General features: G+C 50.5%; 1 protein-coding gene across 1 annotated transcript in view; it reads left to right on the top strand.

Annotated features, from left to right (window-relative positions):
- Window positions 1-12989, top strand: part of LOC142567663 (26S proteasome non-ATPase regulatory subunit 13-like) — a 296627-nt gene that overhangs the window by 47312 nt on the left and 236326 nt on the right. The gene's annotated exons all lie outside the window — the stretch shown is intronic.

Here is a 12989-nt window from a genome sequence, read left to right as displayed (position 1 = left end):
AGCGATAATGTGATCTTGACCCTGTTGGTGCTGGGCTAAGACGGCTCCGATACCGTGACCACTGGCATCGGTATGCACCTCTGTAGGAGAGGACGGGTCAAAGTGGGCCAGTATAGGTGGCATGGTGAGAATGCTGGCGAGGTGGGCAAACGCAGCAGTTTGAGTGGGGCCCCACATAAACGGCACATCCTTATTCAGAAGATCAGTAAGAGGTTGGGCAATCGCTGCGAAGTCTTTAATGGAAGGTCAGAAGTAGGAGCAGAGACCTACAAAACTTTACACGTCTTTGACAGACTGAGGTACAGGAAAAGACGTGACAGCATGAATTTTCTCCGGGTATGGTTGATTACCGAAAGCGTCGACGAGCTGGCCCAGTACTGTAATCTGCCGATGACTGAAGTGACACTTCAAGGAATTTAGTTGGAGTCCAGCCACACGGAAGACTTGAAGAACAGCTGATAAGCGCTCAAGGTGTGTCTCAAATGTAGGCGAAAATATGAGAATGTTGTCTAGGTAGCAGAGGCATGTTGACCATTTGAATCCTTGAAGCAAAAATTCCATCGTACATTTGAACTTGGCTGGGGTGTTGCATAGACCGAATGGCATAACTTTGAATTGATATAGACCATTAGGAGTGATGAACACGGTCTTCTCTTGGTCTTTTTCATCCACAGAAATCTGCCAATAACGAGACCGCAGGTCTATTGATGAAAAGTAGTTGGCACCCTGGTGACAATCGAGGGTGTCGTCAATGTGAGGCAAAGGGTAGACATCTTTCTTGGTAATGCAGTTTAGATGACGATAATCTATGCAGAAATGCCATGTGCCATCTTTCTCTTTAACAAGCACCACAGGCGACGCCTAAGGGCTCGACGAAGGTTCAACAATGCCTTTGGCAAGCATCTTGTTCACGTCATCTTGAATAACCTTACGCTCTGAAGCAGAAACTTGATATGGCTGTCGATGAATAGGACTGGCATCCCTAGTATTTATGTGATGCTTAATAATTGAAGTCTGGCCCAATCGGCGATTGCCGAGGTCAAAGCTGTCATGGTAGGAAACCAAAAGGCGACACAGAGCTGCTGCTTGTTCAGGCAATAGGTCCACAGCAATCATGGGACAAAATGCTGCATCAGGACAAATAGCATCCTGTGAACATGGTGAAGAATCTGAGCAGACATCTACGAAAAATGTCATGACCTGGTCATCTTCGATAGCATGGAACATTGCAATTGATATGCCTTTGGTTAGAACTTCCTTTGTCAGGCCAAAATTGACGATGGGGAGGCATGTCCAGTTATTGGCGACGGGGGCGACGGAGTGGGGCACAGTGATATTGCGCATCAAAAGGACATCAGGAACAGCTCTGGCGACGTAATTACCATCGGGCACAGGAAAAGATGATAGAAAATCGACGAAAGTCAAGGCGACAGGCGGACGAAGGCGGTCGTACTAAAGTTGTTCAGCAGTTCAGCACGAATATGCGCGAGTAGAGTAAGTTCGAGGCAAAGGGTACTGGCAGAACAGTCGATCAAAGCTGAATGCGCCGTAAGAAAGTTGAGTCTGAGGATTAGGTCATGGGGACAACTGGTCAGCACTGTAAAAAGAACAGGAATGAGGCGGTCGGCAATACTTATACAGGAAGTACACATTCCAGTGACGTCAACAGTGTTGCCATTGGCCACGCGTACGGCTCGAGTAGTAGGAGGCGTGAGAACCTTCCGCAGTCGACGACTGAGGTTACAACTCATTATGGACACCTGGGCTCCAGTATCTATTAACGCCGTCAAAGGGACCCACCGTCGACGTGAACATCAAGTAAGTTCTGGTTCGTTGGAAGTGTCAATGAAGGATTTTGACACGACGAAGATAATGCAGCGCTACCTCCAGGAGCTGCATGGTCTAGTTTTCCGTCCAGGAGAATGCATAATTGGTCAGCTACGAATAGCGGCGTGGCTGGGGCGATGGGGACCGATGGCACTGAGGCGATGGTGAGCGAGCAGGGTGACTGACATCGAGAGATACGTCAGAGGTAGGAGGCATACGGCGAGGCGAGCTATGGCACGGGTCGGTATATGAGCGAGGAGATGGGGAAAAGGAGCTTGAATACGGTGATGTCTGGGAGGTGCGGCAGTGACGAGCGACGTGGCCAATGCGGAGGCAACAGAAGCAAATGGGCTTGTCATCAGGAGTTCTCCACTCAGTAGGGTGGCGGTATCTGGGAGGGGCATACAGATCGCCGTGAGGCTTAGCAGCTGGCACCGGTTGGACATCAGGTCAAGAGATGGAGCAAGCAGCAGGAAAACCTGGGTTTTCGAATTCCTACCGCACAACTGCCTGAATGAGAGAGATCGCTGGGGCTGGTTGGTTGATGGTCGGGTCAGGTGGGCATGGATGGAACAGCACAGTACTTGTAGCCTCGAGCTCGCGGTGAACAATACTGTCACGTGGTGGTCACATTGAAGAACACAGTAGCAATACTGTGAACGACAAAACTAACTTTTATTGGGCGAACCTGTGCCCACAAAACAGGCTACATATATAGCACAATGATAGGGCGAGCATGGTCGGCGATCGTTGAAAATCTGATCAGTGGGTCCAGCGCGTCGGCTTAATTTTTATACAGTAGTCATCGAATGTTCCAGACTAATCGTTGGGACCCGCGTGCCTTCCACAAAGTTCTACACCATTCGTGTCACGCGATGAAATCAGATAACACAAGGTTCGGCGACAACAGACAGCGAATAGAAGCATTGATAACTTTCCAGAAACTTCGGATACATGCAGGCATGTCCCGCGCTGTGTGATTACATTTGTTAGGCGGCGAAGCGTGGTCGCCCGATAAATATGAGTACACGTGTCAATACCCCCCTCTTAAAAAGCATCGTCCCGATGCTGCAAATATAAGAGAGCGAAACACAAAAGGACACTTATTAAACATAAGTAACAAAACAACGAAAAGAAACAAAGTCCAAAGGTCAGTTACGCGAAGTCCCAAAGTTCATCAAAGCTGGTACTACGGCTTGAGTCGCGCAACGTGGACAATTTCAGGTCGCGAGCGGCGCCGCTGTGACAGCGAAATGCCGTCTGGCATGACCTCATAGTCCAGTGCGCCAATACGTTGGATGACCTTGTAAGGTCCGAAATAGCGTCGGAGTAGTTTCTCACTGAGTCCTCGTCGGCGTATCGGGGTCCATACCCAAATACGGTCGCCGGGCTGGTACTGGACGAGGCGTCGTCGGTGGTTGTAGTGTCAACTGTCGGTCCTCTGCTGGTTCTTGATCCGCAGGCGGGCGAGCTGGCGGGCTTCTTCGGTGCACTGGAGATAGGTAGCGACGTCAAGATTCTCCTCCTCAGGGACGTGCGGCAGCATGGCGTCGAGCATCGTCGTCGGGTTCCTGCTGTAAGCCAGTTTAAACGGCGTGATCTGTATTGTTTCTTGCACCGCCGTGTTGTAAGGGAAGGTTACATAAAGCAGGACTGCGTCCCACGTCTTGTGCTCGACGTCGACGTACATTGCTAGCTTGTCGGCGAGGGTCTTGTTCAGGCGCTCCGTGAGACCATTCGTCTGCGGATGGTAGGCAGTTGTCCTCCTGTGACTTGTCTGGCTGTATTGCAGAATGGCTTGCGTGAGCTCTGCTGTAAAAGCCGTTCCTCTGTCGGTGATGACTTCTGGAGCACCATGTTGCAGTAGGATGTTCTCGACGAAAAATTTCGCCACTTCGGCTGCGCTGCCTTTCGGTAGAGCTTTAGTTTCAGCGAAGCGGGTGAGGTAAGTTGATGTCGGAAACGGTCCCAACAAGTCCATCCCAATCTGCTGAAAAGGTCGGTAAGGAGGCTTGATTGGCTGTAGTAATCCCGCTGGCCTTGTCGGTGGTGTCTTGCGTCGCTGACAGTCTCGGCATGTCCTGACGTAACAGGCGACATTGGCGGTTAGGTGCGGCCAGTAATACCTTTCTTGTATCCTCGATAGCGTCCGGGAGAAACCGAGGTGCCCAGCAGTCGGATCATCATGTAAGGTGTGCAGTACTTCTGCACGCAGCGCCGACGGAACAACAAGAAGGTGGTTGGCGCGGACTGGTGAGAAGTTCTTCTTTACGAGTAGGTTGTTTTGAAGCGTAAACGAAGACAATCCACGCTTAAATGCCCTAGGGACAACGTCTATGTGCCCTTCCAAATACTCGACTACGGCTTTTAGCTCCGGGTCCCCTCGTTGTTGTTCGGCGAACTCTTCTGCGCTTATTATTCCAAGGAAGGCGTCGTCATCCTCGTCATCTTGCGGCGGTGGGTCAATGGGGGCGCGTGATAGGCAATCGGCATCTGAGTGTTTTTGTCCGGACTTGTATGTTACAGTGATGTCGTATTCTTGTAGTCTGAGTCTCCACCGTGCCAGCCGTCCTGAAGGGTCCTTTAAAGGGAAGCTGAAGAGTCTGTCGAATTCAATAAGACGCTCATATACGGATGCGGGAACATTATAAACCACGAAGGTAAAATTTTGGTGGGGATTTTTCACTTAGGAGCGACGCAATCGTTGGTTAAAATTGCGCTGTAGCTCCGCCCCCCGTCGAGCGCCGCGCGCTGCTGCTGACGCTGACGATGCGAGCGGAGACCGGAAACCGCGGCTTAGTGACGTCAACACTGGTGTTTCGCTCCTTCGCAGTCTCCGTGACCGTGCCTGACTGGGCTTATTTCTGCGTGCGTGCCGTCCTAATCTGCTTCGCTCGACCCTACATTCCTTTATTTGTGTGTATATAGGAGTGGTAGTTGGAGTGCACAGCATCAATTAAACTTGCAGGCCAATCATGCCGGCGTTCTGTGCAGCCTACGCTTGCACGAACACCAGCGGCCGCGACGATGTTCCGATGTTCCATTAGTTCCTGCAAGACAAGAAGCTTTCAGCTAAGTGGGAGGCTGCTGTGAAGCGAAACAACTTCAAGCGCTCAAGAACAAGTGTTGTGCTCTAACCACTTCCGTGACGATTACTACCGGAGTTTATCAATAATACGTGCTTTGGGTACTCTTAAAGAAAAAATAGCACGCTGAACGGAAGGTGCATGTTTATCGCCCACCCTTGACGCAGGTTTCATCGCCAAGCGCTGCGAATTTTCTATTCACACGTGTGTTGTGAAACAGCCTGCATGCAGCTACCATAACGCAGTGCAAGCGTAAAGTTAACATGTGTTGGAAAGCCTACTCATGCCAAGACGCTGCACTCCCCCTTCTCTCGCACACATAGAGAAACCGACCATATCACGTTGCCGACGGAATTCGCCGGTTACGAGTAGCTTGCAGATGGCGCGCTGATGAAGGTTCTATACTACACATGCTACAAGAGCCGGTAAACTTTTCCCGCATTTAAACCATCTGTGTAGATTGCCGACAGCTTTGGGGCAGCGCACAAATGCTGAAGATCGCATCACCGCTTACGTTCTACGAGGAGGCATGCAGGAACATAACACTACAGTTGTTTGCCCGGAAACGTACTTACTGGAACGCTGAATGCAGCTTAGCAAAAAACATATTCGCCAAAGAACATTTCCAACACAAGGAGATGCTAACACTTGCCTTCGTTCGCGTGGAAAGCAGTGCTTGCACCAGCATTTCTTGCTTCTTGGAGAGGCCGGCTCTTCACAATCGGCTCGTACATGTAGTATGTACAAGTATGTACGTACGTGTAGTATGTACAAGTATAAACCCCTTACAAGTGATCTTGCACGCGACAGCGACAGTGCTACAAGCGAGGCGATGGCTGTCGCATTCACTCGTCGTCTGCAAGCCGAACTCCACGCGAGCGACGGCTTTGAGTGACGACTTCCCGGTATGAGGGCAGCAATATACGCGCTGAAACTAGCGTGACGCATGCTTTATCAATTTAAATTGATGTATTTTACTGAAGAAGGAGTATAAAATATTTCTGAAGGTCTTGCACTAGGTTCTTATTCTTGCACGTGTAAAATTCAATAGTTTGCTCGTTCCGTGCGACAAACAGCATTATTTGAGTTATGTACATCCAGTTTCGGCTTCGCACAATTGGCTAGTCGCTCATAGCATTTCCGGGCGACGAGCGACGAGTTCTAGATTTCTAGAAACGAGCGTTCGAGCGACAACACCAAGCGATTTGTTCAAGTGACGGCCCGTTTTGTCGCTCGAAGCCGTCGCCCATCACAGTCGCGCGCAAAATCGCTCTCGTAGAGTTTGGACTTAACGCCGAACTCCTCAGAGAAACGCAAGCTCTCCAAAATTTCCATGACCGTCTCAGCAAAACACCACCAAACTACTTGGCATCGTGCTTCGTGTGTAGCGGCAGCAGTCGGTCCGGACGAACACCATTGTTGACGTCACGAGGCGCCCGACCAATCACAGGCGGAAACGAGGTGCGCGAGCTGGGCGTGTCTGCTGCTGCACTTTTCGTCGAAATAAAATATGTTTGCGCTTTCTTTCACTCAATTTCGATGCGATATTCGAATTCAGAGGGTTGAAAACCACGGCGTACTGCTCTTCACTCATTTTTTCTGGAAAACCTTTCAGCTTCCCTTTAAGTTAGCTAGCCAACACAACACGTGATAGTCGCTGACCACTTTGAATGGCCTGCCATATAGGTAAGGGCGAAATTTTGCTGTAGCCCAAACGATGGCGAGGCATTCCTTTTCCGTTGTAGAATAATTGCCTTCCGCTTTTGACAACGACCGGCTAGCGTAAGCTATCACGTGTTCATGCCCATCTTTTCTCTGCACTAGGACGGCACCGAGGCCTAGGCTACTGGCGTCAGTGTGTATTTCGGTATCGGCGTGCTCGTCGAAGTGCGCAAGTACGGGCGGCGACTGCATGCGTCGTTTGAGTTCTTGAAGTGCGTCGGCCTGCGGTGTTTTCCACTTGAACTCGACGTCACATTTAGCTGTGTCAGCGGCGCAGCGATGTGTGAAAATTCCTTGACAAATCGCCTGTAGTAGGCACACATGCCAAGAAATCTACGCACTGCCTTCTTGTCGATGGGCTGCGGGAACTTTGCGATGGCAGCTGTCTTCTGCGGGTCGGGGTGGACTCCAGACTTGCTGATGACGTGGCCTAGGAACAGAAGCTCATCGTAAGCGAAGCGGCACTTTTCTGGCTTTAGAGTGGGCCCTGATGATTTGATGGCCTCGAGTACTGTTGCAAGCTGCCTAAGGTGATCGTCGAAATTTCCGGCGAAGACGACGACGTCATTTAAGTAAACGAGACAGGTCTGCCACTTCAATCCTGCTAAAACTGTGTCCATCACGCGCTGGAACGTTGCAGGCGCCGAGCACAGTCCAAATGGCATAACCTTGAACTCGTAGAGGCCATCTGGGGTGAGGAAGGCGGTCTTCTCGCGATCTCTTTCGTCGACTTGTATTTGCCAATAGCGAGACTTGAGGTCCATTGACGAGAAGTATTTAGCGTTGCAGAGCCGATCCAATGCGTCGTCTATCCGTGGGAGGGGGTATACGTCCTTCTTCGTGATCTTGTTCAGTTGATGATAATCGACGCAGAAACGTAGGGTTCCGTCCCTTTTCTTTACCAGGACAACAGGGGATGCTCACGGGCTTTTCGACGGCTGGGTGATGTCGTCGCGCAGCATTTCGTCGACTTGTTCTCTTATAGCTTCACGTTCTCGCGGGGAAACTTGGTAAGGGCTCTGGCGGAGTGGTCGAGTGCACTCCTCGGTGATTATGCGATGCTTGGCGACTGGTGTTTGTCGAATCCTCGATGACTTCGAAAAACAGCCTTTGTATCGTCGGAGCAGACTTCTCAGCTGCTGTTGCTTAATCACGGGGAGACTTGGATTGTGGCAAATGTGTATAAACTATGAAAAAACAGTGTTCATGAGAGTTACTCACAAAAAAAAACCATTAACCTTTGTCTATTCTATCAACAGCAGTGTTCTTCACGAAGTACCTCATTACAAATATCTGGGCCTCTGGATAACAAGTAACTTAGACTGGACTAAACACATTAATTATGTCGTAAGAAATGCAAACTGTAAGTTGTTCTTTTTACGAAGAGCTTTAAAATTTACTACTCCTGATGTCTGCATGACCGCATATAAAGCGCTTATTCTCCCATCATTAGATTATGCAGCCATAATCTGGGACCCCGTCACTAGGACCAATATTAACAAGATTGAAAGCGTACAGAAAAAGGGTGTGCGATTCATATATAACAGCTTTGGATTTGGATGTTCTTCTGTTTCTGCCCTTTTAACCAGAGCAAACTTGCCACAAATAACGCAAAGAAACCGGTCGTCTAGGCTAAAATTTATGTATCAGATTGTAAAGGGGCACTATAAATTAGACACTTCAGACGTAATAACCTTTTCATCCGGGTATGCCACTAGACAAAGACACCAATTAACAATTGCTCCGTTTCGCACACGTAACAACTCCTTTAAATACTCTTTCTTTCCGCGGACAATAACTGAATGGAACCAGCTCACTAACACCCAAGTTCAACTGCCTTCACTTACCTTGTTTACATCGTGTCTAACTTAGTACTTACCGTATGCCTTCTATTTTAGTTTATATTACTTTATTTACTCTTATGTGTCTATGTATTTGTCGGTTGCCTTTCTTGTGATCTTTTAAACATTTGTACCCTCCTGCCCAAATACCCCAAAGTGGGATTGCAGTATCAATAAATAAATAAATAAAAATAAAAATGTTGTAGTCTGGTTCGGGAACCATGGTCGTCGCCGTAGATGCGGTGGAATCCGAGAGGACGAACGCATTACTGGTTTCCAGAATTTCCTTGATGTACGCGATCGTCGTGCCCTTGTTGATGTGCTTGAACTCCTGGCTGAAGTTTGTCAGCAACACTTCAGTTTTCCCTCCATGCAGTTGAGCCATCCCTCTTGCGACGCAAATTTCACGGTCTAGCAGTAGAGATTAGTCGCCTTCAATGACGTCTTCTACATCAGCGGGTGTTCTGGTGCCGACCGAAATAACAATGCTGGAGCGAGGAGGGATGCTCACTTGATCTTCAAGCACACTCAAGGCGTGGTGACTACGAGGGCTCTCCGGCGGTGTCACTTTATCTTCCGACAGCGTTATTGACTTCGACTTCAGGTCAATGATTGCGCCGTGTTGGTTCAGGAAGTCCATACCGAGAATGACGTCTCGTGAACACTGTTGGCGGATAACGAAGGTGGCAGGATAAGTCCGGTCATGAATGGTTATTCTTGCCGTGCAGATTTCAGTCGGCGTGATGAGGTGTCCTCCAGCGGTCTGAATTTGGGGGCCCTCCCATGCAGTCTTAACCTTCTTCAACTGGGCGGCGATGTTTCCACTCATTACGGAGTAATCAGCCCCTGTGTCCACTAAGGCGGTAACTGCGTGGCTGTCGAGAAGCACGTCGAGATCGGTGGTTCTTTGTCTGGCGTTGCAGTTACGTCTTGGCGTCGGATCACGGCTGCGTCATGTTGAACTGAAGTTGGAACGTCGCATCGTCAGGTTGTCTTTTATCGGTGTAGTCTTGGCTTCCTGACTTCGTCGGGACGGCGGCGTGTCGTTATGTCATCGATATGGTCTCTTCGTCGTCTTCGTTGGCGGCGGAGGGTCTTCGTCAGTTCGACGAACGGCAACCGCACCTCCATCGGTTGCTGCTTTTAGTTTTCCGGATACGGGCTCGCAGAGCGGCCCCATGCTGGGCCAGTGTATGGACGGCGCTGTGGCGACAGGTAGTGGCCTGGTGACGGCGACCGGGACGGCCGTCGAGGGCTCCACTGAGTAGCGGCGAGGTAGTCGGCGATATCACGAAGGCGTTCACCTTGCTGCAGGCGCGGATCGTTGACGGCGAAACCTCGCAGTCCCGTCTCCCGGTATGGACATCGTCGGTAGACGTGACCCGCTTCTCCGCAGTGGTAGCAGAGCGGGCGGTGGTCAGGAGCGTGCCAAACATCTGTCTTCCTCGGGTAGCTGCGCTGGGTGACGGGTGGGCGTGCTGGCGGCGACGGCGGCGGTGGTCGACGGAATTGCGGCGTTACAGGGCCCTGGCGCGGTCGCGGAGGAGGACCTTGACGGCGTACAACGGGGGCGTAGGTCATCGCTTCTGGCTGGGGTTGCGGTAATTGAAGTTGCACCTCCGGAACTCCAAGTGACCGCTGAACCTCATCTTTGACAATGTCAGCTATCGAGGCCACTTGAGGCTGCGACGGCGGGAAGATCTTCTGAAGCTTCTCTCGTACGACTGCCCTGATAGCCTCGCGCAGGTTGTCGGAGGCCACTGATTGAACGCCGGCATAGTTTGTAGAGTTGCTGCGGCGGTCGAATTGCCGGTTTTGCATCTCGAGTGTCTTCTCGATGCTGGCAGCCTCACGAAGAAACTCGTCGACGGTCTTCAGTGGGCTTCGTACCATTCCGGCAAAAAGTTCCTCCTTCACACCACGCATGAGTAGGCGGACTTTCTTCTCCTCGGTCATTTTGAGGTTGGCGTGGCGGAATAGGCGGCTCATTTTCCTCTGTGAAGATCGCGGTTGTCTCAGCTGCACCCGGGTTTCTAATAGCGCTTGGGCTCGTTCTCGGCGTACGACGCTTGCGAATGTCTGCAGGAAGGCGCTTCGGAACAGGTCCCAGGTCGTTAAGGTGGCTTCTCGGTTCTCGAACCACGTCCTGGCGGCGTCCTCCAATGCAAAAATAGACATGTTGCAGCTTGTCGTCGCTTTCCCAGCTGTTAAACGTAGCCACCCTCTCATACGTTTTCCAGCCAGCTTCCTGGGGCCTCAAATGTGGAACCGCGGAATGTCGGTGGTTCCCTGGCCTGGGTGGTGGGGGGGGGGGCTGAAGAAATATTGGGGCTGCTGCGGCTGCCATTGGGGATGTCTTCTTGGTCGTTTCTGGACGATGTTCTTGGATTGTCTTCTTGGTCGTATCTAGTAGAAGACCGTGTTCCGGGGGCAGCTGCTGTAGCCGGCGGCTTACTAGGTGTTCTTGGACGACGTTGGTGTTGTCTTTGCGGTCCGGGCTTGGATTACGCTTGTCAGGGGCGTCCGGTACATGAAAGTAAAACACCTCCACCAGATGTCACATGGTGGTCACGTTGAACAACACAGTAGCAATACTGTGAACGACAAAACTAACATTTATTGGGCGAACCTGTGCCCACAAAACAGGCTACACATATAGCACAACGATAGCGGCGAGCACGGTCGGCGATCATCGAAAATCTGATCAGCGGGTCCAGCGCGTCGGCTTAATTTTTATACAGTAGTCATCGAATGTTCCAGACTAATCGTTGGGTCCCGCGTGCTTTCCACAATGTTCTACACCATTCGCGTCACGCGATGAAATCAGATAACACAAGGTTCGGCGACAACAGACAGCGGATAGAAGCATCGATAACTTTTCCAGAAACTTCGGATACATGCAGGCATGTCCCGCACTGTGCGATTACATTTGTTAGGCGGCGAAGCATGGTCGCCTGATAAATATAAGTACACGTGTCAATACGTGTGACGTGCTCATTTGAGGGTGGTGAAGGTAAGGTTAACGCAAGACGACGCTGCAGCCGTGTTAGGGAGCCGGGAGAACTGTAGAATGACACGGCAGCTTTTGGCGAGCTCAAAGCGGCGGCTTCCTTGACAGTGACGTCGATGATGGATACATTGTTGAAAACCAACAAGTTGAACGCATCGTCAGCGATCCCTTTGAGTACATGGCCGACTTTGTCGACCTCGACCATTTTTCTCATCGACTTTCCGGCAAAGAGCGAGCACGTCTTGTATGTACGAGACATACGATTCAGTAGAAGACTGAACTCGGGTAGCAAGCTTTTTCCTAGCAGCCAGCTGCCGACCGGTGGGATTTCCAAAGATGTCGCTGAGCTTCTCCTTCAAAGCATCCCAGCTAGAGATCTTGTCCTTGTGTGTCCGGAACCAGACATGAGGAGTGCCGCCCAAGTAGAATAGGACATTCGCTAGCATAATGGTAGGGTTCCAGCGGTTGTTCTGGCTAACACGCTCATACAGGCTGAGCCAGTCCTCAACGTTGACATTATCTTCGCCGGAGAATATGCCAGGATCGTGGGGAATGGTAACTGTAACGTACGTTGTTGTCGGGGTTGCAGGAGTAGAAAGAGAGGCGAGGTCTCATCACCGGGAGCCAAGGTGGAAAGCAGGACGGTGCCGCCGCTGCTGAGCTCCGTGGCGAGGACGGGGAACGGCACCCTCCACCAATATTTGACGGGAATGAAGGATTGAGTATGGAGACTATTTACAAAGTACATTTACAAGGGTTAACTGCAGCGCTGGCCAGTCCAGCCGACAGCTCGAGAGCCAGAGAGCGTTTGTTGCCTTCATTGGGGCGCCCGCATGCATCGGCCACAAGAAACTTGCAGTGTGCATGTATCAATATTGTGATGGTACTTGCGCTGCCTTCTTGTGGCAGTGCAAAATGTTGTATACCACTGATGCATTTGCTTCAAGCAAGTTTATTAATTCCTAAAATCTGCAGCCGTAAGGTTGTGAAAAAGTCACTATGATCTAAAGACAATGTATTGCTTGTCATTCTCTTCTGTTTAAAGTTTTTCTGCATCTAAAGTGCTGAATGTATGCCACAGAAGGTGTGTGCTTCATCATCATCATCATCATCATCATCAGCCTGTTTACGCCCACTGCAGGGCAAAGGCCTCTCCCATACTTCTCCAACTACCCTGGTCACATACTAATTGTGGCCATGTTGTCCCTGCAAACTTTTTAATCTCATCCACCCACCTAACTTTCTGCCGTCCCCTGCTACACTTCCCTTCCCTTGGAATCCAGTCCGTAACCCTTAATGACCATCGGTTATCTTCCCTCCTCATTATGTGTCCTGCCCATGCCTGTGTGCTTAGAGTAAAGTAAAAAATACATTCATAGGGCTGTGCCCAGTCTGAGGGGATGCAGTTTTGCCATAGACTGGCCTGACGTGTGCATCTCCAGTTGTGACAAATATCAGCAGTTTCTCTATGAAAGTGCTTCTTCAAAGCTTTGGCACTGACTA

The sequence above is a fragment of the Dermacentor variabilis genome, unplaced genomic scaffold (genome assembly GCF_050947875.1).
Source record: "Dermacentor variabilis isolate Ectoservices unplaced genomic scaffold, ASM5094787v1 scaffold_14, whole genome shotgun sequence".
Lineage (NCBI taxonomy): Eukaryota > Metazoa > Arthropoda > Arachnida > Ixodida > Ixodidae > Dermacentor > Dermacentor variabilis.
This window is presented reverse-complemented; position numbering and strand designations above follow the sequence as displayed.